The sequence below is a fragment of the Vicugna pacos genome, chromosome 3, assembly GCF_048564905.1.
Source record: "Vicugna pacos chromosome 3, VicPac4, whole genome shotgun sequence".
Classification (NCBI taxonomy): domain Eukaryota; kingdom Metazoa; phylum Chordata; class Mammalia; order Artiodactyla; family Camelidae; genus Vicugna; species Vicugna pacos.
This window is the reverse complement of record NC_132989.1, coordinates 118,763,221-118,785,043: the sequence shown is the minus strand read 5'-3', so window position 1 is coordinate 118,785,043 and position 21,823 is coordinate 118,763,221. Positions and strand designations below refer to the sequence as shown.

At 49.5% G+C, this 21,823-nt stretch overlaps 1 long non-coding RNA gene across 1 annotated transcript; it reads left to right on the top strand.

Annotated features, from left to right (window-relative positions):
- Nucleotides 1-278: 278 nt before the first annotated feature.
- On the top strand, nucleotides 279-6,381 carry LOC140690104 (uncharacterized). Its single transcript, XR_012065282.1, has 3 exons — nucleotides 279-643; nucleotides 4,391-5,133; nucleotides 5,875-6,381. It is a non-coding gene; the product is annotated as an uncharacterized lncRNA (long non-coding RNA).
- The last annotated feature ends 15,442 nt before the right edge of the window (nucleotides 6,382-21,823 follow it).

Below are 21,823 nucleotides of genomic sequence, written 5' to 3'. Positions count from 1 at the left end.
CTTGAAGGCACAATAAAGGATGCTCACGTTTGCCTGCCTTGCCCACACATCTGAGGCATTTTCTTCATTAATTATATTTCACATAAGAATAATTATGTTGCGTAAGGCTGAAATTCCAAGACATCTGCTGCGCGCCGTGAACCCCAGCCCCTCCCCGGCGAGCGTCCCTGGGCTTAATCACACCACCACCCGAAGGTGTGTCCGAGGGACGCAGTGTGTGGCTTATGCACCTGAAGTGGGGCTGGTCGTTGGGCCTAACTTTGCCCGCAGCCCAGCGAGCAAAGGCAGCGCACGGGCGAAGAAGAGCGGGTGACCTGGGGTGGCGTCCTGCGGGGGTCCACTGCTGAGCCAGCCTGAGGCTCCTCTGCCCCACGCACCCCCCTCCCCAGCACTGGCCTTCTGAGCCCTGAGAGGCCAGCCCGGGGCAGGGCGGCCAGAGGCAGCACAGACGCGCATTCCTGTTGTTCTGTCACTATTCGGAAAAAATACCTATTTGTCTGTGCAGTTATGGCCCACATACTTGATTTCTTTCTTTTTCTTTTCTTTTCTTTCTTTCTTTTTTTTTTCCCCCGGCACAAGGATCATCCTAGCCCTGAGTCTGAGAGAAAGTCCTTGATTTGAAAATGGATTGAAACTTCAGATGGTAAGTGATTTGGGAGCTGAAAACTAGCACCAAGATTACAAGTTGACTATTTGTACAAAATATGTATTAATATTTATTGAGCCTATTCGGGCTCCTCAGCTTAGGGATGGGGCGATACGGGGTGACTGCTCTTTCCCGAGTGCACACACACACCCCCAGCCCTTACACGCGAAAATTGCTCGTAAAATCGACTTCTGTTTCCAGGCTGGTGATGGAGTCCTGGAGCCTGAGCCTCCCGCCCTCGCACCTCCCCACCCCCACGCCGAGTCAAGCAGCCCCACCGCCTCCGTCAGGGATTCTGTCCTAGGGAGGAGCGCTTTCTCAGCACCTCAGAATCACTTCGGGCTGCAAGAGAACAAAGTGACAGAAACTGCAGTGCAATTTTATTAATTTAAATTAATTAGACAAAGCCCATTTAAATTATAAAGCATGTTGGCGACACACATTTTGTAACTTTCAAGTCTAAGAGTAACTTAACCCAGGCCAAAAAAGAAAACAAAAATAGAGAAAGAAAGAAAGAGAAAAAAACCCAGCTGAGGTTCTCAAGGGAATTACTTCAGTGAATAGACCGGAATGATTTGTAATTAGCATATAAATTGTATGCATGTAAATGATGCTTCTAAAAGGTATTTGAAAAGTTTATTTTCTTAAGTATTTCAGATCAGACCCCCTGCAACCTTGTTTACAGTACTGACTTGCACGTTCATGAAAAAGATTTGCAGTGCAAAAAAAAAAAAAACTTCAATCTGGGTCCTCCCTTCTTCCCCACCCCCCACGTTTGTCCTTTATCACAAATTACAAATTAGTGGCATACAAATTAATGAGGTTTTTACAGTATTCAGTCAAATCATGCAGTAAAAAGCTTTAATACAAACACTGGAGCTTGATTATTATAATTTATTTAAATGGAATGCACTGTTTGCTAAATTTCATAGAACTGGAATCAATGTGTAATTTAAAGTTAATTTTAACACAGAGAAACAGAAGCGCCTGGCTCTCCGGTTGGGTGGCCGTCTGCTCCACCCTTCTGGTGGAAACAGCAATTCGGGGCTTTACAGCAACACAGCCTTTGAAGTGACGGACCGGCCAGCTCGGAAGACAGGATCCTATATGTAGGGTCAGATTTGCACGGCCCCAGGTGTAGACGAGATCACGTGGGAGCTTTGAGCCTCGCAAAGGCACCTGTTCAGATAAACATCACTAAATACCGACGTGGTCGCCCACAGGGGTTGAGCAGTGACCTCGCCTTCCTGTTAATAACCCACTGCATCCTCCCTGCAGGTGACAGACACGAGGCCCCGGCTGTCTTTCCAGCCCTTGGGCATTTGCTTGGTGTGGGAAAGCGGCACGTCCCGTGTGCGAGGGCTGCAGCCCGCGACGCTGCGATCCTTTACTGGGTGCGGACAGGGCCAAGTTTTCCTTTGCTGCAGGGCCCTGGCACCAAACCCCAGACATCCCGCCTTGATCCCCGTGAGCAGGACACCTTCGCTGACGCTGTTGGTGTTCCTTACGGAACCACTTTGGAAACATGGTGTGAGGCTGTCTTCATCCATCAATGAGCCATCAGCTCCCTTCACTCTTCATTTGGTTTGATTTGCCTTTTTTTAATTAACTCGTTTTTAAAGTGAAAGAACTAAATCCACATGATCAAAGTCAAATAGTTCAGAGAGTCTCCCCTCTCTCCTGGATAATCGCTCTTGGACAGTTTCTCTCCAGAGAAACTGTATCCACACCTGGCACCTCGCTCTCCTGTCACCGCAGCGGGGACGCACCCTCCCTGTTGAGTAGCAGGTAAGGGCTCACCGGGGACTTTCCCTCCGGCTCCCATGCACCCGGCGTCCCTATCTTTCCAGCACCTCCCTGGTGTCTGCCCACACCTTAATTTATCCTGCCATTCCTGTGATAATAGACATTTTTAGCTGTTTCCAGTTTTGTTTTGTTTTTTCAAAGCTGCTGTGAATCATGCTTACTGGTTTTTATGTGACTTCAGGGCAAATTTCTAACAGTAGAATTTCACCGCCAGCAAGTTGGTATAATTAAAATGCGCCCCCTGTTACCAAATTGTCTCCCCTGGAAGCTCTGTATCACAGGAGAGGACGTGTTTTATACTCTGGTTGATGACAGGAGTTTTAAAATTTTTCATTGTTTTTTTAAATTATTTGTCAAGTGGAAAACGGGTATCTAAATGTTATTTGATCTGCATTTTTTAATAATGAGTCAAATTGAGTCTTTTGTTTAGGGATCTATTGAACTTTCAGTATTTTTTTTTTCTGTGAACTCTAAAATTCATATCTTTAGCTTTTTTTTGGCTGGTAAACTTTGCATGTTTTTCTGATTGATTTCTCAAAGTTCTTTATAACACCAGAAAATAGCGCCTTGTCCATGGAATTGGTAAATTGGTAAAATGGGGAACAATGACATGGGGTTTTGGGGGAGATTAAATGTGCAGAGTGTGTAGAACACGGCCCAGGGCAGAGCCGGGCACAGCAGGGGCACACGTCTGTGGTTCTCCAGATTTGGTGATTTTTTTTACTGTCTTTCCCTGACGGCTTGTGGGTTGGGTGTCCTCTGAACCTCTAACCCTCTACGAGATAACACATAAATAAAGTCATTTGCATCCACCGAGAATCCACGTGGGGATGCATGTGGAAGAGACTTTCTCAGATCCATGGTGGTCTTGAAATATGCCTCCTCTTCTGTGATAACTGAGATAAAAACTGAGCGAGTTGAATATTTCCTGGTAGGAAGAGTGTGAGAAAGCCCAAGTTAGACAAATGTTTATCTTTCACCTCAACGCAAGGGGCAAATGATTTCCTTTCCTTTTCAAGACAGAAGTCAGAACTCAGAAGCCGTGCGGTGTCACTGCTGCTCTGTGCTCAGGGCAGTTGGTGGGCCACGTGCAGACGTTCGGCTATGTCTAAGGTCCTCCAGGAAGAGAAATCCTCCACCCCCTGACCCTATAAAATGTCCAGATAGGTGATGGAGACAAACTAGCGGTTCTTGTGTCTTCCCGGATCCATGGTCCCAACTGGGGGCTGCTCTGCCCCCCATGGGGCTATTGGCAATATCTGAGAGCATTCCTGGTGATTACAGCTGGGGAGGGGCTGCTCCGGGCAGCTCAGAGGTGGAGGCCAGGGCTGCTGTTAACCTCCTTCGAAGCACAGAACAGGCCCCACTGCAAAGAAATGTCCTGCCGGAAATGTAGGCAGTGCTGAGGATGACAGATGCTGTCCTGGACCAGGACCTGCATGGGGACAAGAAAGCTACCACTCCACCCCTGGAACCCTCTCACTCCACCCCTGTCCACAGAGTTCAGGCCTTTTCTCTGGGGCCTCGCGCCCGACAGCACAGGTCCTGCGGCCACCAGCTCTCCTGTCCCTGGCGTGGACCTCCTGCCCTGCCATCACCAGCTCCAGGGCCAGGTGGAGGCCCAGCTCTCACCCCTCACTTTGCAGCATCGCCTCAATGGGTCTCCCCAAGAACCAATGAGGGGTCTCAAGTTTGCTCTCAATATTAATGAATTATACCCACCAACCACCCTTCTAAGAGCCTGGATGACTCAGACGGGCATTGCTGTTTGTCTTCCTTTAGCATTAAAATAGATTTAAATCTTTTAATTACATTTTAAATATTCATATTTTATACATACGCATAAATTTGCAGTAAAGCTCTCACTCAGAAAACTTTTGGGAGCACACAGGCTGATTTGTCACACAGTGCTTTTTTTTTTCGCCCTGAAATTTCAAGGTACCATGGTGGGCAAAAGACTAGCTCTTAGGAGCGAGTCAGATTGACACCGGGGACAAGAGCTATCAGAGCCACCAAAGCTGAGAGGGTCAGATTTCTTCAGGAAAGCCACGACTTTGGCATCAAGACTAGTGACTGGGTAACTCCGTGTTCCCACTTCTCTGGAAACTTTGAGTCACGCAGAGTGAGCGAGACTCAAGACAGGAGCGATGGGGCCACGGGACGAGGATGCCGAGTCTCAGAGGAAGGACACAAGACAGTGACAGATGGACAGAGGGCATCGCCACGCCGGCAAAGCCACGCTGCCCACACGCGCGGGCAGTCCGGTGCGGGGCAGAGAGCCAGGGCCGCTGCTCCCGTGCCCCGAGCCCCTGGCTGGGACCGTGGCAAAGAGCGCCTAGTCTGTGCCACTGACAGAGGCGGGGAAGCGTGTCAGAGCTTTTGCAAGTAGTGTTACCAATACAGCTGAGGAAAGAAAAATTGTTTCTTAGACGAGTTAATAGCAAAATTCACTCATTCGGGGCACTTCATCAGCCAGAGTGAACCGATGAGGAGATGCGCCCGGAGTCGGGGGGAAACCGTCTGAATCCAGGGCAGGAAGCGCTGGCTGCGATCGCAACAAGCCACGCACTGCGACAGGGCGAATCCGTGTCCGGAAGACGGATGCAGTGTCTCTGTGCGTCTGCCTTTTCTGGAATATTCAGACGGACTCGTGTCCTACGAGAGCATTCGCGCCACACTGAGTAAGTTATTCTTCCTCACGAGGTGAAAACGCGCTGCGGCAGGAGGCCGGCGCGAGGGCGGGGCGCCCGGCGAGGGAGGCAGTCTCGGGGTGTGCCTGCTCTCACCTAGGCCTTTTTATTTTTCACAAGTGTCTTGTAATGAAGGATTCACAGTGAATCACCACCAGTACAGCCTTACTCAACACTCTGATCATGAAGTTTACTTATGGAGGGGACAAAACTTATTTTAAAATTATATTTACTTAAAATAAATTATAAATCAGGAGATTAGCTCTTAAATTAGAACTCAATATATACTTTTTTCTATCTTTTCTTTCCCTCTCTCTTTAATGTACAAATTGTATAAATATGTAAAGATGATGCAAATAGGTCTATAAATTCATGGTGCTGTGTGCATTTATAAACACAGACATGTAAACACTTCATTAATGGTAAATATTTATGTATGAATCAAGATTCTGATAGTATTTCCTCCTGGAAATAAGTTTTATAGAATAAGTCATGTTTTTTCTCATACTTACAAAGGATGGAAAATTGTTGATTGGGCTGGTTTTGTGGACAATATAATATGACGTAAAAGGCGACAAATAATGTTGGGGGACCCCAGGGGAAGCCTCCTTGCATGTGAACCCATAGATATGACAAAGCGAGGGGTGTGAGCTCTTTTCTGTCTATTCATGTTTATTTATATTATTTCTGTAAAGGATACATTTTGTTGATTGTCTGTGTGTTTGCTTTTAGGTACACAGCTTTGTCTAAGACATTCCCAGACACTGGTGAGAGTGTTAAAGCTCACACTCGTGGGGGATCTGAAATTTCTGAAAGAGCGTGAATCTTTCCGTATGGACTGTGCGCGGGAATCTGCACCGCAGTGCTGGTTCTCCCGAGATGCTGGCGGAGACGCTGTCACTGGAAGCCCCCCATCCTGGGCGAGGAGCGGCCCTGCCTGCTGGCCGCAGCTGAGGGCCTGTGGCCCCCGCCCGCACGCTTGCCCTCGACACACCGTTCCGTTGTCCCCAAATCACTTAATTGCTTTCAGCTTCCGTTTGTCTGCCTTTGCACTGCTGGCCCTGTGACCTTGCGTCCCTGATGGGGCTACGAAGGATTGTTGATGTTCAGTGAATTTAGCCTTTCCTGTGCTGCGGGTAGGAACCTGGATCTCCAGGCCAGAAACCAGAATTTTCCTGCCCCTCCTCGCATGTCTCTGAAACCTGGTTCCCAGGCAGGGACGCAGCGTTCATTTCTTCTGCACACCTTCCTGAGCTCACACGGCGCTGGGCTCCGGGGCGCACAGGATCCTGCCCGCGAGGGAAGATGAGGGCAGAGGTGGGGCCTGGCTTGGGGGGCGCTGTGTGAAGCGGGGGCGGGACGCTGGGTCAGAGGAGAAGACAGCTTGGCACGAGCGCCAGCGAGTCCCTGGCCGATCGACCGACTTGTAGGCGCAAGTGTACAGGGCACAAATCTCAGGCTAGAAGAACTGGTTTCAAATAAAATGCATCAGTGAGGGCACCATTTCTAGGGACAGGCCAAAGGGACCGCTCCCCACACCTCCAGAAGGGCTTGGCATCGTGCTGCCGGCCTGCTGGCCTGCAGAGGTGTGTCAGGAAGCCTCCTTGGAGGTGAGTGACCCCACATGCCAAAACAGGGGCGAGGAATGTTCTTTGGCAGGGGACCCCGATTGCAGGGCCTCGGTGGCCTCCGTGGGGGGAGATCAAAGTTTGTCCACTCCCCTCACGTCTCCCGCTGAGAACTGAGAAGTTTCTTTATTCTCGCAGAGGGGAGAGGCCAGAGTGCTCGCCCTCCCGGGATGGGCGCGTCTTTGAATGAAAACGTCAGAATCAATCTCGACGTGGGTGCGGGTCCCTGTCACTGTCGGCTTAGTTGACACGCGGCCGTGGTGTTTCCAAGTCTCCATTTAATTGATTTTTTCAGGCTGGCCTGGATCACAGTCTGTGTTCCTGTCAACTTTTTAGAAGTTTCGGGCGATTACGTCCAGGTAGCCAGTTTGCAGAGTCCATTGGGTTACTTTGTTACTCACAATATCACGGAAACCACAAGACACACATGAGGTCAGTGTTTGGTACTTCTTGTATGTTTGCATGTTATCGATTACATTAAATTATTTTAGCCTGTAAGCAGTCCAGTTTTGTGAAAATGATAGTTTTTCCCAACATCCCACTCCCCCGCCAGGGGACAGGAAAGGAGCCGGAGGATTATTTGGCCCCAGTAGCTCAGTGATGAGTCCATACCATCCAGACTGCGTGATGATCATGAGGACCGCGGTCCAGAGTGACTGCAGGTGTGTTGGGAACGGGTGGTGGATGGTGGCGGGTCACTGGCTCTCCTCCCTCATTCGGCCTGAGGAGCTGGGCTGGTAGCAGGCTGAGAGGCCAGTTATAACCAGCCTAAAAGGGACCAGACTCGCACCCGGCCTCACCTCCGTGCTGTGGCGTTCCTTCAATTGTGCAGCCTATTTATGTAAATATATCCTGTACCTTCTGTTTTATGTACAAAACATGTTACGTCTTTTCTGTAACACGGACACAATTTTGCTTCTAATGGCCATCTTATTTGCATACTATTGGATAAGTTGATGATTTATGTAAATGTATCCCCAACTTATCCAATGATATGCAAATAAGATGGCTCCTAGGAACAGAATTCTGTGTTTATTATCCATGGGCTACTTCAGAAGTGACGTGGGAGATCGCCTATAGGATCTGTTCTGAGGTGACCGACTTCTCCTTTCTTGTTAACGCAGCTTCTTGTATTTTGACTTTTCTGCTTCCTCTTTCACTCATACACGCCATTGCTCCATCAGTCGTGACCCTCTGTTTACTGTCCTTGAACTATTTTAAAAGGCGTGCCTGTAACTTTCAGAACGTTTTCATTTTTCACGTGGTGAAGTGCGTGGCATCAAGATATTAACACATCTCCAAAGCCATCCTTTCGGCCTGATTTGGGGCCCAGGAAAATCAGCCCTCGACGTAAGCCAGGAACAGCAGCAGGTGGCAGGCGGGGACGCAGCAGACCCTCTAAGCTGTCACCTAGTGGTGCCGGCTCAGAACCTCGTAACTCCTCTCCTCACGAGCTCACATGGATTCCAGGAGACTGCACGATGCGTTGCCTTTTTACATTGTGACCTAACATTTAAGATGCAACTCTAAGTTGTGTCGAAAATGTAGAAAATGGAAGGTCCAGCTCTACCTGCAAGGCTTGTGTGGTTTTCTATATAAAATCACATAAATATATGATATATTTGACAAGATATACATTTGTCAAAACGTATCTAATTGTACACTTGAAATGGGTATATTTTGTTATGTGCAAATTATAGCTCAACAGTGTTGGTTTTTAAAAATCTCAATGACTACCTCGTTGATTTTTGAAACTTCCTGAAAGTAATTTTAGAAAAGACTTCCAGAGCTCTCCAGGATTCAGCAAGCTTCAAACTCATGTTCTTTCTCGGAAAAGCTGTCCTGAGAGTTTAAAGCCAGCGATGGGGTCTAGTCTGTTCTCAGCAGCACCTGGGGTTCCCTGCACCGGCCGGACGCCGGCACCGGCGAAGCCACCACCCGGGGGAGAGGGTTGCAGAAATCAACTCTGATGAGATTACCTCCTGTTTTGCCGGCAAATACCTGCCTTTCGGGGACCCCGTAGAGCTCAGAAAGTCTGCCTTTCCCATCAGATGCAGAAGACAAGGCTCTGAGGAAATGAGTCTCCCTGTCCGGGCACTGATCTCATCGCGAGGATGAGGCTGGGAGCACTGGGTGCTGGACCTGGACGAGAGGGCTGCGGCTTCAGGGGACCGGGACGTGGGACTCTGGGGACTGGCGTTCATTCTTGTTAACTTAGCAAAGGGGCTGGCCTCTCGGGAGGTCCTGCAGGCCCTGCCACCGCCCCTCCCCGGCTCTCTGCCCACCCAGGGGGGCAGGGTCCCCCAGCAGTGGGCCTGCCCTCTGTTTCAAAGCTGCTTTTCTGAACTTGACAGCAAACAGCAGCCCGGCGCCTCTTTAGCTCAGGTCCTACCAGACCTTGACCGACCTCTAGACCAACCGCTGCTCCCAGCCCACGCCTCCTTCAGCCCGACTGCTGCCTCTACCCGATGTCTGCTCGCCATGTGCCGACAGGCAGAGAAGGCCCTGGGAGGTTCCTGGAAGGCTGTGCTGACCCACATGCTGGTTGACCGGATGTGTCGTCCCATCAAGTGTATCCCGGAGGGAGGAAGGGCAGCCCCGCCCGCCCACCCCTCCACAGAAGCACAGCAGCCCTGAACAGCTGCCTCGTCCTTCCTCGGGGGTGGGTGGAGTTCCCAGTCCCTCGTGAGCGCAGCGCGGCCCCAGGGCCTGGCAGAGGCCCCGCTGAGCCTCGATCTGTGTGGAGCCAACGTGGAAGAGCTCTGACTCGTGCATCACACTCATTTTCCAGTATTTCCTGTCTTCCCAGTGACTGTGAGCTTCCTGCGGACAGGACTCTGGGGCTGGTTTTCTCCCTGCTGCTTCCCTAGGACGCTGTGCGCACATAGCAGCTGCTCAGTAAGTACTTGTTAAGTAAACACATTTCAAAATACGAATATATTTCTACATATTTTAAAGTAGCTGGGAAAGTAGGGAGTTACGTGTGTGTATGTTGTGTGTATTCGCAAGACACGTTTCTGTTACTTAAAGCACAGACCAGAGCTAACGCGCGCATCTCTTAAAGCGCCTTTTTTTCACACCTGGATGGACTAACATAGCTCACCCCTGCTGGTTTTGCACCTGGATGGGACCCGTTCACAGAGACACCCTGGGAACTGCTGGCCCAGCTGGGAGGATCCGGGGTGGGGTTCAGGCGTGGAGTGCCAGCTCTCCAAATGTGATGCTAACTGGAGCCAACTCTCCTCTCTGGGGGCTGCCCCAGGCCCCCAGGCCCCCAGCCCTCGGATGTCCGCGCCCTCACTGCGGCGGCTCTGGGGCTGCACTCCTTGAGCGGTGACTTCAGAGCCGAGTGAGCAGTTCTGTTAGGACCTGTCCGTGAGCAGTGAGGCGCTGACATTTAATCAGGAAAGGAGGCACTGCCCTGGGGACAGCCTCATGCGGATGCAGGCTCTGTGCAGACCGCAGGGAGGGCCTTCATTCCAGAACACTAGGGTACAGCTTCTGAAATGGGGTTTCTCCTGAGGCACGCAATTTCTAGCTGCTAGACGGTGCCCCTCGGAGAGGCCACAGCTGCACTCTTCAGTGCATCAGGCGGACCCCTCCTGCCCCCCATCTCCCTGTCAAAATTGCCTTCTCCTTATGCCTGGATGAGAAAGGTTCCTAAACGGTTTCTCTGCTGTCACCGATACCCGCTTCTTTTCTTTTCCAGATCAAGGGCAGAGGGGTAGTTCTAGAATGAGATTCTAAGCATTCCTTTCTCTTGCTTAAAATTCTCCCATGGGTCTCCATTGCTCTTGGAAAAAGCTAAAATGCTGACCGAGTTAAACTTCAGCTGGCCTTGGGCGACCTGGCTCTTTCTCAGGAATCTGGCCTCATCGCACATCAGTCCCCGTGTTTTCTGAGAGCTCAGCCTCGTGACCCCTTCCCCATCTGGTCTGCACGAAGGCAAGTCCCTCTGCCTCAGGGCCTTTGCACCTTCTTCTCCCTCTCCCTGGGATGACCCTTAAAACCCTCAGAAAGAAAGGGTTGCTTTCTCTCGCTCTGGATCTCAGTTTGATGATCAGGTCCTCGGGGAAGCGTCCTCAGCTCCCCGCCCAGGGGAGTCCTTCTCCCTCGGGAGCCTCACTGAGGGGCTGCACACAACTGTGCCCCACTGGTTCTGTGAGGTGCTGCTCTTTGCTCCCAGCCTGTCTGTTCTCACGTCTACTCTGCTGCCGGACCCCTTTCCCTGATGTCCTCAGATATTGCCAACCATCCTGTGGGGGGCAGAGTAGCCCCCGGTTGGGACCACGGATCCAGGAAGACACAAGAACCACTAATTTGTCTCCATCACCTGTCTGACCATTTTGTAGGGTAAGAGAGTGGAGGATTTCTCTTCCTGGAGGATCTTAGACATAGCCGAACGTCTGCATGTGGCCCATCAACTGCCCTGAGCACAGGGCAGCAGTGACATACAGGACTTCTGACTTCTGTGTTGAGAGGGAAAGAGAATCCACCACCATGGGGGTTAAATGCAAAAGACAAAAAACCCTCTTGGCAGCTTTGTTGCTGCTAAAAGTTAAAATCTCTCAGAATCCTCTGGAAGCTGAACGTTTGTCACTTGGGGCTGGGTCATTCCTTGTCCTGAGGGCTACTCTGTGTCCTGGAGGACACTCGGTGGCACCCTTGGCCTCCACCCACTACATGTCAGTCCCACTCCCAGCCCCAGTTGTCACCACTCTAAATGTCTCCATCCAGGCGTGGCCAAGTGTCCCCTGGGGGGTACAAAGCCCCTGGGATGAGCACTTCTGCTGGGGAATCCCATCACAACAGCCCTGTCGGGATAACAAGCCTGACCCTCTCCCACCTGCAGGGACACTGGCACACAGCGCGCCCCCCCCCACACGCTTCCGAAATGTCCTGTGGACTGGCTGCCCGCCCTTTGAGTGTCCGGGATTACACCTCGTATGTTTTCCTTGCTGGTGTATCTGAATGCTTCGAAATTTACACAGCTTGGAAGCTCATATCCTGAAGGCACCGTAAATCCTTCCCCGCTGCACGGGATTGTTGAATCTGTAAGGACCATTATTTCCCCGTCAATGCGATGGTCCAGGAACTTTCCCAACCACTCTGTCATGGCTGTCTCCCCTCTATCCACAGTGACGTTTTGAACGTTGGGAATAGCTGTTTGGGAAGGAAGGCATTTAAGGAGATAAACCTCTAAAATAACAAAGGAGAGGACGTGGATGAGAGATGTGGGGCGGCACCCGGCAGGCCCGACGTGGAACCCCTGTCAGGGCTGGTTGATAAATGGGGCCCTGGGGCCCCACTGTTTGTTCAGGGCTCCTGCTCTGCTCCAACTGCACACAAAACCCGCATTGAAGCGTCTGCCTTGGAAAATAACATGGCCTGGCGGCGATGGGTCCTCGGGGCCCAGGCCAGACGGGGGGGGGGGGGCAGGGCCGCGGAAGGCTCTCCAAGACTCGAGGCAGGGCCTGGCCTCTTCCCATCCCGTCCACACCGCCCGGCCCAGCTCCCCTAGTCTGCACCTTGGTCTTCTCTCCTCCCCAGTCCCGGAGAGGGTGGCCCATCACTCCCCCAGGACAAACCTCAGTGGCCAGTTCACTTCTACCACCTGCTGGTGACGAACACCAGAGCTCCGTGTTCCCCAGTCCAGGGTAACCATGACCTCTCAGGGCACCTGGGGGAGGCTGACCTTGCACAGGGCCAGTCTTCAGGCCTCCAGGGCCATGCCAGCCACCGCAGCCTCAGACTCTCTGCCAATGGCCTTGTTGCAGAAGAGTGTGTTACAGCTCGGTGTTACAGCTCAGTTGTGACAGCAACCTGGATCCGGGCAAGAGACTGAGCAGCACTCAGAGAGAGTCGGAGAACTCAGGTTTACTACGCCAGCGGGCCCAAAGGAGTCAACACCCCAAGCTCTGGACCCCGGCTGTAGGTTTACACAGGCTTTTATAGGCTGCCAGTTTATACTTTGCAACATCATATGCAAATAAGGTACAACAAAAATTGACTAATTAGGAACAAGCTTTGTAGAAATGGACCAATCAGGAGTGAGAGAAATAACCAATCAGAGGTGAGCTCAGGGAATCAATAGAATTTTAGGGGTAAGTTTCACTTTCCTAGAAGTAAGCGGTTTCAGAGGCAAAACGTGAGCTAGAGCCTCTGGGCCCAGGAACCGGATGGTGCTGGCAGGAGAGCAGTGGCCCTGCCTGGGGGTCCTCCCGGTCTTTTTTATGGGGCTTCCCGCCTCAGCCTCAAAGTGCTCTTTCTACTCCTAAGGATGGAGGACACTTCAGATGTCACCAGAGGCACTAAATTAATTTATTTTATGTTCTAATTTAGACCAAGGCAACTAGGAAAATCAATATTAAGTTATTGCATGAAACACCAACCCAAGGACTTAAGATTTCTGTGGATAAACAACACATAAAGACCTTCATGGACTTGAGCAAGTTCTTCCCTACAAGCATCCTGTGTTTGGGTTGTGACTGGTTTACAGTATGGTTTTCGGTTTTGTTTTTTTGGGGGGGTCATTAGGTCTATTTATTATTATTATTATTATTATTATTATTATTATTATTATTATTATTATTATTTTAATGGAGGTACTGGGGATCAAACCCAGGACCTTGTGTGTGCTAAGCACGTGCTCCAACACTGAGCTATACCCTCCCCTCCGGGTGGTGATTGGATTATGTGAATGTACCAGGGGTCGATTCCCCACCACTTTCAACATCTTTTCCTCCTCTCATGACGTTTTAAAAATGACCTTGACGTTAGAATTATCAGCATTATTTTTAATTGTGGTGAAATGCACATAACAAATTTACCGTTTTGCCTGCGTTCCCGTGTACAGATCAGTGGTATCCAGTCCCTTCACACGGGTGGGGGGTCACCGCCCTCTCCGTCTCCAGAGCTCACCGTCCCTTGCACAGCTGAAGCTCTCTCCCCATTGTTGAGATTGTCTATTTTTTTCCCACTTGTTTCAAAAATGTTCTTAATTGTTGAAGCAGTGCTATAAAGATTGCTCTAAAATCTTTGTCGGGTCATTCTCTGAGGCTCTGAACTTTGCTGGCACAGGTGGGGACAGGGCCACAGATTTCTCCCTGTTGTGATTGTCTGGATTCAGCAATTATTGTCTAAATATTTTCTCTCTTGCCAGGATGTTCCTTCCCTGGCTCTTTGGCCAGAGAGAGCAGGCTTCTGCTGGGGACTTTACTGTCTGCACCACTGGCATCTCCACCACCTGCTCCTCTACCCCTAAGTCTGGGACGTAAGAGAAAGGAAGAAACCCGGGGAGCCTCTTCCGTGTCTGTCCGGGGGCCCCAGGGCTCAAGCTGGGTCACAGTCTTCTCTCTCGTCCCCCAGAGCCTTCTTGCTGGTGTTGAATGTGATGCCCAGGGTTTTCAGTTGCATTTAGTGGGAGGGGTAGGAATAAGTGTATCGGCTTTATGTTTCTGGAAGCAGAAAGGACATTTTGCTTTTTAAACTTCATGACGTCCTTTTTCCTTAGACTTTCACACCCTGTCTGCAGGTTCACCAGCTGTCTACGTTTGCCCGGTTTGCTTTGCTGTCTCGCCATACGCGTACACGCGTTTCCCTTCCTGAACTGTTTGAGAGTAAGTTCGAGACACTGTGGCCGTCTGCTCACAAATACCTCAGTGTCTATTTCCTACTTTCTTCTGCAACCACAGGATCACTTTCAACAGCAGGAAATTTAACATTGTTGCCATGCTAGAACTGATGTTACAATCCATGTTAAAATTTCACTAATTGTCTCAATTATGTCCTTTGTAGCTTCTAAATTTTTATTTTATTATTTTTTTTAAAGAACAGAATATTCTTGAGAGTGAAAGGGTGCACCAGTGACAACAGGCATCAGCAAGAACCATCAGGGCAAACTCATCATGTAGTGTCACCCTGATTCAGTCCCAGGAGGGAGCTGGCCTTAGCTGGGAGGAGAGGGCCCATCACAGGACCAGGAGGAAGGGTGGAGAATGAGACACAGATGCTTAGAGGCTGGAGGGTTTGGTGGTGGGAGGGCATGGTCTCTCTCTTCTGCCTGCTCAGATTTTCTTAGAGACACAGAAGAGAGGCGATCAGTGGAGAGAGGGAGCAAGTGAGGAGGTGGGAGGAGGCAGAGAAGACCTGTCCAGAAGGTGGGAGGCTTCCCTACCATGCCTGCTTGTCAGTGTCTGGCTGGTATCAGAACTCCATCTCTTCTTTCTGAAACTATTATGTATTTTTGAGTTTCCACTAATCAATTGATCTTGCCAAATCACAGATCCAGCTATCAAACTGAATTTGTCTTAGGTTCTAAAAACTCTTCTCCCACTATTTTTACTTTTCTTTTGACACATCATTTACTTTTGCAGTGAATGATCACTGAGTGCCTGGTCTGTGTCCGGCACCGGGGGCGCACCAGCCAGCAGAGCTGAGCGAAGCCCCTGCCCTCCCAAGTTAGTGCTCAGGAAGAGGAGACAGGCCACAAACAAGACACAAACCAGGAAACTATGTAAAAGTAAGAACAGAGCAAATGCTCTGGAGAAAAACAAAGCTGTACTGAGGTGGGTGAGGAGGGTGGGGGCGCCTGACTGCAGTTTTAACCAGACCAGGCAGGGCAGAGCTTCCGGACAGGATGGCATGTGAGAGCAAGGATGAAGCAGGAGAGAAATAAGCCGCGTGCCCGGCTGAGGGAACAGCCGGTGCAGAGACCCTGAGGTGGGTATGTGCCTGGCATTTTCGGGAAACTATGGAGCCAAAGGGGCTGGCGTGGAGGGGAGCGGGAAGGGAACAGGGTGAGGAGGGGAGGGAGGAGGTGGGGCTGGCGGGCCACCCTGAGGCCTGGCATTCACTCTGGCTTCCTCGTCAGTGAGCATGCTTGGAAACAGAGCCGCAGGACCCGGGCGAGCGGAGGCGGCCGGCGGGCACGTGTGCCGTCTCAAGTTCATGAAAAAGTCATTAGCCGGCCGCCCCTCTTCTGTCTCTGTCGCTGGAATCATGTCATAAATATTGTCACTCGTCCAGCAGGGGATCAATCCATCCAGGTGGCCCCCTCTTCCTGTCTCGGGCCAGATGTTTCTGTTATTTATGTCAAGAAAATGACATTTACGTGATGGCCTCTGGTTGTTTACAGAAGTCGAGCTTCTCTGACAGAGCTCGGTGTGTGTGTTCAGCCCAGAGATTATACACGAGCCGGGGCGGGGTTTTCTTTTTTAAATCGAAATCCATCATTATTATTATTATTAGCAGTAGCAGTAGTAGCAGCTGTATTATAACAGAAGTATAGTTGAAGCTGTGTTAGTTTCTGGAGTACAGCATAGTGTTCAGTTATACACACACACACACACATATATATATATATATATATATATTCCTTTTCATATTTTCATGTTCTTTTTCATTATAGGTTATTACCTGATGCTGAATATAGATCCCTGTGCTCTACAGTATAAACTTATTGTTTGCCTTTTTTATATATAGCAGTTAATATCTGCAAATCTCAAACCCCCAACTTATCCCTTCCTACCTCCTTCCCCCGCTGGTAACCATAAGTTTGTTTTCTGTGTCTGAGTCTGTTTCTGTTTTGTAAATAAGTTAATTTGTCTCTTTTTTTTTAGACTCCACATAGGAGTGATCTCATATGGTATTTTTATTTCTCTTTCTCCTTACTTCACTTAGAATAACCATCTCCAGGTCCATCCATGTTGCAGCAAATGGCATTGTTTTATTCTTCTTTATGGCTGAGTAGTATTCCATTGTATAAATATACCACATCTTTATCCAATCATCTGTCGATAGACATTTAGGTTGCTTCCATGTCCTGGCTGTTGCAAATAGTGCTGTGGATATTGGGGTGCATGTATCTTTTCAAATAGTTCCCTCCAGATATATGCCCAAGAGTGGGACTGCTGGATCACAGGGTAAGTCTACTTTTTGTTTTTTGAGGACTTGCCATACTGTTTTCCACAGTGGCTGCACCAAACTTCATTCCCTCCAGCAGTGTAGGAGGGCTCCCTTTTCTCTACACCCTCTCTAGCACTTACTGTTTGTGGACTTTTATAATTGAAAAACAATTCTTGATATCCTAATCTAATTCAAAAATCTTAGATTAACAATTATAATGCATCTTATTTCCAAGTTTGATGTCATGTGTCTTTCCCACTTTGTGTGACTGTATCTGCATAAAATGGGGCCAAAATGCGAGTTTACTCCAGAAGATTATAATCATGGACCAGTCAAGCCCACTGATTTCAGCTGGAAGAGGAACCACTGACCAGAAGAATCTCTCCTGATTGTTAGTGCACGTTGCCAGCTGCCAAGCCCCCAGCAGGGGGACAGACAGAACACGGAGCCACAGGAGAAGGTGCTGCATCTTTGAACAGAGAGCCCCCCGGGTCATATGCCAGGGCTCCTCGAAACCGCCTCCAGGAGGTCCTCACCCTGTGGACTGTCAGCAGGAGACCACAGCGGGGCAGGGGCGGGGCTGCAGGCCCCCTCCCCGGCCGAGGTCCCGCAGCTGCTCAGGCGGTGCTGCCTCTCAGGAGTGGTTGCTCCATCAGGTGTGGACGACCCAGTGGGAACGTGGGCAGGAGACTCAGACAGACGTCTTCCCAGTGAAGACGTATGAATGGACAACCGGCGCTTGGAAAGACACATACCACTATACATAAAATAGAAAAACAACAAGGTCCTGCTGTAAAGCACAGGGAACTGTATTCAATATCTCGTAATAGCCTAGAATGAAAAAGAACATGAAAAAATGGTATATGTATGTATGTGTATGATTGAAGCATTATGCTGCACACCAGAAACTGACACATTATAAACTGACTGTACTTCAATAAAAATGATTATTTTTCAATTGTAGAGCATCACACAAGATGGAGATTTCATGTGCTTCTATATTAAATATGTCCAAACCACACATGCGCCCATTCACCAGCGTTCTTCATCTTTCCTGGTCGTCACCCGCCATCCCTTGCTGACTTACCACGATGCCTTTATTTCAGTTGGTAGCTCAGAAATTACTTTGATCTCTTTGAAATAAAATAACTTAATCCTTAAGCATCAGCTCTGTCTGTGATTTCTCTGCATGACAATGGTGGCACGCTTAGGAAATCTAACTACGATATAAAATGGGAGAAAGTAACCATCTAATTTTTTTTTAAAAAACTGAGCTTCAGAAGCTTACATAATTTTCGTTAGTGGTATTTATATTCGTTCGACAATGTGGTGCAGCTTCAATTTAGTGTCTACGGCAAGTTGGACTGAAATTGAATATAGATCAGGTCTTGAGCTTGCCAGCAGAACAAATCGGTCTGATTATGTGGGATTACATGGTGCATGAATTTTTAAATTAAATAGTTTCTTGCCCTATTAAATAATGTCACCAGTATTGTTGTGCTGAGTTATTTTCATATCTTGTCTTCTTTCGTATACAAGTATTTTTTTCTTTTATTAACCAACGTTCCTTCATTTAGATGCGGTGACATTCAAGTAAAGTTTCAGAGTTAATTTAATTTTTTTCCTTTTCTTATATTTCATGACATACTAAATTATCTTTGGTTTTTTCTTCCATAATTCTGGAATTAAACTTTGGAATTCTCGTTGGTTTGGTTAGAATGTCAGCTTGTGTCCTTTCACTGGAGCAAATCTGTGCACTTTCTTCTTTGAGGTTCCTGTTAATATTTACTGACTGCTTTTGTCTGTTGTCCAGTTATTCAAATCCCCTCCTGTTTGCCGCCGGTGTTCCCAGGCCCCACATCCATTCAGGAATCTGAAATTCTGAAAGGGACAGTGAGCTCCTGGCCAGGAAGGAGCTGCTGGTGGGAGGTGTCCACCCCGAGCACCCAGGCTCCTGCCCCCGCCCTGTGCAGCCACAGGCCGCTTCAAACACCGAAGCACATCGTCTTGAGCCCCAGCCTGTGAGCTGCTGTCTTAATACTTTCTCCAAGGAAACCCAGTTTGGCAAAACTACATGTGCTTTGGCTTAAGTAGCCAGAGGACACGAGTCAGCATGGCCACAGGCAGCCTCCTCTGTCGCTGATAAATGTCTTTATCGTTGTCTATCCTTGCCTGCACTGTCCTGTTTGTGAGCACACTTAAGTAATAATTTCATCAGTTCACTTATTTTCTTCTCAGAATTGGACTATGCCACCACAAACCCTCAGGACTGGGGTGGCACTGCGGTCCCTGTGTGTCCTTGGGGCACTGGGTGAAGATGCTTCCTGGAGCTGCATGGGGCGCCCCTCTGCGTCCTCTCGTGGTCCAGCAGGTGTGCCCCCAGAGGAGCAGGGTGGGGCCGAAGCCAGCCCAGATGTCCTGCAGACCCTGGGGTGGCCGTTGGCAGCCAGGTGCGATTTTGCCTCCCACGGGGTCTTGGACCCGCCTGCATGTCAGGCAGAGGGACCCACGGGTGCTCGGAGGGCTGGAGAGTGTCACAGTGTCACTGGCCCAAAGTGGACACCAGCCATTGCCCAGCACCCTCCCCCACCACCTTTACCTTTCCACCTGGGTCTTCAGGACCAAACGTCACCTCGCTGATAAGAATGCCCCTGTCCCTGTTGCCCCCTCTGTACCCACGTCTTGATTTTCCTGGGGTGGTAACAGCATGACAGTGACAGCAAGATGAGCAGAGCTGTGCCCGCGTGCCCTGCGCCCCTGCGCACCACGGCACGTCAGTCATGGTGGGCTCCCTCGCACCCGCAGCCCGAGCTCACCCCACAAGCTCACAGTGATGCCACCGGGGGTCCACAGGGCTCCCGTCCTCAGGGCCAGGCCTCCTGTTTCCGCTTCATCTCTTCCTGTGCCGTTTCAGGCACATGATGGGATGTAGATGTTGTCACAGTGCTTCAACATGGGGGTCACACACAGGATGTGTGTGGGACGGAGCGGCTTCAGGGAAGAGCAGATTCCAGAATTTCTATGTAGACGTGGCTTAGTGATCACAATTGGCTTACAAGAGTTTTGGGGGAGCTAGCAACAGAACTGTTTTTAGAGTAGTTAGCCCACTCCTTTTCAGTAGGTTGCCTCCCTGTTTGGGTTGGCTCGGAGAAAAGACTGCAGAGACAGGGCAGTGCAACTTAGAAATTGTGTGTGTGTGTGTGTATGTGTGTGTTTAGCTGGAGTGAATACAAATATAGCTAACTATGCTTATACACAAATGCTTTTTTTGAAATGTTGGCTCTTTATCGATTTATTGGAGGTCCTGGGGATTGGATCCAGGACGCTGTGAGTGCTAAGCATGCGCTCTACCCCTGAGCTACACCCTCCCCTGTGCACAGATACTTTTCAAAATGGGCACATGAAAGATACACTGAAATGTGTATGTCATCCAAAGTTGCTTTTTTTTAGGGGGGAGGGGATCAAATGACTTGTCATCAGTGAAAAGATGGATGAGGAAGTCTCTCGGGAAGGCAAGAAGGATGTACGATTTCCTTTCTGCTCCGCCAGCAACACCGAGCCCCGGTGAGGCTGCCTGGGTCACCGCCCCTCCACCAGGGTTTCTGCCTCCCTTCCTCTCCCCATCGTCCGTCCTGCCCACGATTTCTGGGTGTAAACAGTGAATGCACCAATAGTAAGTGTGCGGTTCTGTCAGTTTCGACAGCTGTGCACCCAGGTGACCCACACCCACATCAAGTGGAGCATTTCGCCACCTAGGGTGGAATTGCTCACTCATGAAGTATATGCTTGCCTCTGTTTTTAAAAACGCCAAATGTTTTTCCAAAGTGGAATTTATGAGGCTCTCTAAAGCACTGGTGATTTCAGTCGCCCCGTGCCCTCACGTCTGTGAGGTTGTTGGTGCTGCTAAGGCTTCAGTCTGGCTGCTCCACTGGGTCTGAAGTGCTTTCTCATCAGGCCTGTAACTTGCATCTTCCCTTGACCAGGGATGCTGAACGCTGCTGCACCTCCTTATCGGTTGTTCATACATCTTCTTCTTTGAAGGGCAGCTTCAAATAGTTTGCCTGCTTGCGTGAGGTCGTGTCTGTTTGTTACTAAGTTGTGGAGTTTGTGTGTAGGTTCTGGATGCAGGTCATCAGTAGGACAGCGGTGTTTGCTCTGCTCTGTAACTTGTCTTTTGATATTGTTAATGGTGATTTCAGTATCACCCATTTTAAATTTTGATAAAGGCAGTTTGTCAGTTTCTTTCTTTTATGGTTAATACGTTGCTGTGTCTTATCTAAGAAATCTTTACCAGCCTTTACCTAGGCTTTGTCCTAGGGTGACATCTTCACAGTTGTGAAGATTTCCTTCTGTGTCTCCTAAAAGCTTTACAGATTTAGCCTTCACATCTGTGTTCACAATCCATCTCAAATTAAGGCTGGAGTATAGTGGAAGGTAAGGGCTGAGGTTTATTTATTTTTTTCCATGTGGATATGCAGTTGTTCCAAAACTATTTGTTGAAAAGACTTTTTTTCTTCATCTATCGAATTCCCTTGAAACCGTCTTGGAAAATCAGTTTTCACTGCAGATGTGTGGGGCTGTTTCAGCCCTCTCGGAGTCCATTCATCGGTTAGACCGCCGGAGCTTCTGGGTCACACTTCCTGGTTGCTGCAGACTCACCGTCAGCTCTGAAGCAGAAGAGGGGCGCTCCCACCCCTCCGTCCCTGCAGCTCAAGCCGCCTTTGGCTGCTTGACGTTCTCCCCCTTTCTGTGTGTGTTACAGGGTCAGCTTGTCAGTTTCCGCGGAAAAGCCTTCTGGGTTTTGCATTCTGTATACAAATTAACCTTCTTATTAAAAGTATTATACTACGTTATTCCTGTGTGTAAACAAATGTAAGTGGCACCCATCACCTCACGGCTGAGCTGGTCCAGCTCGGAATGCAGTGCCGTCCACAGTTTGCAGCCACAAGGCGGCTGCCCCTGAGAGGCTCCCCTACAGCTTATGAAAGCACCTTATTTGATGTGTTTGCACTTTACAGTCTCTGAGTTTCTCTCTCCTCGACTGTCCTTCCTTATCAGAGCCCCAGACGAAGAGTGTTGGCTTTGTCCTAGGGTGACACCTGATCTCGGCGTCTCTGAGCAGGTCCTCGTTAGCTGGGCGCCATCTG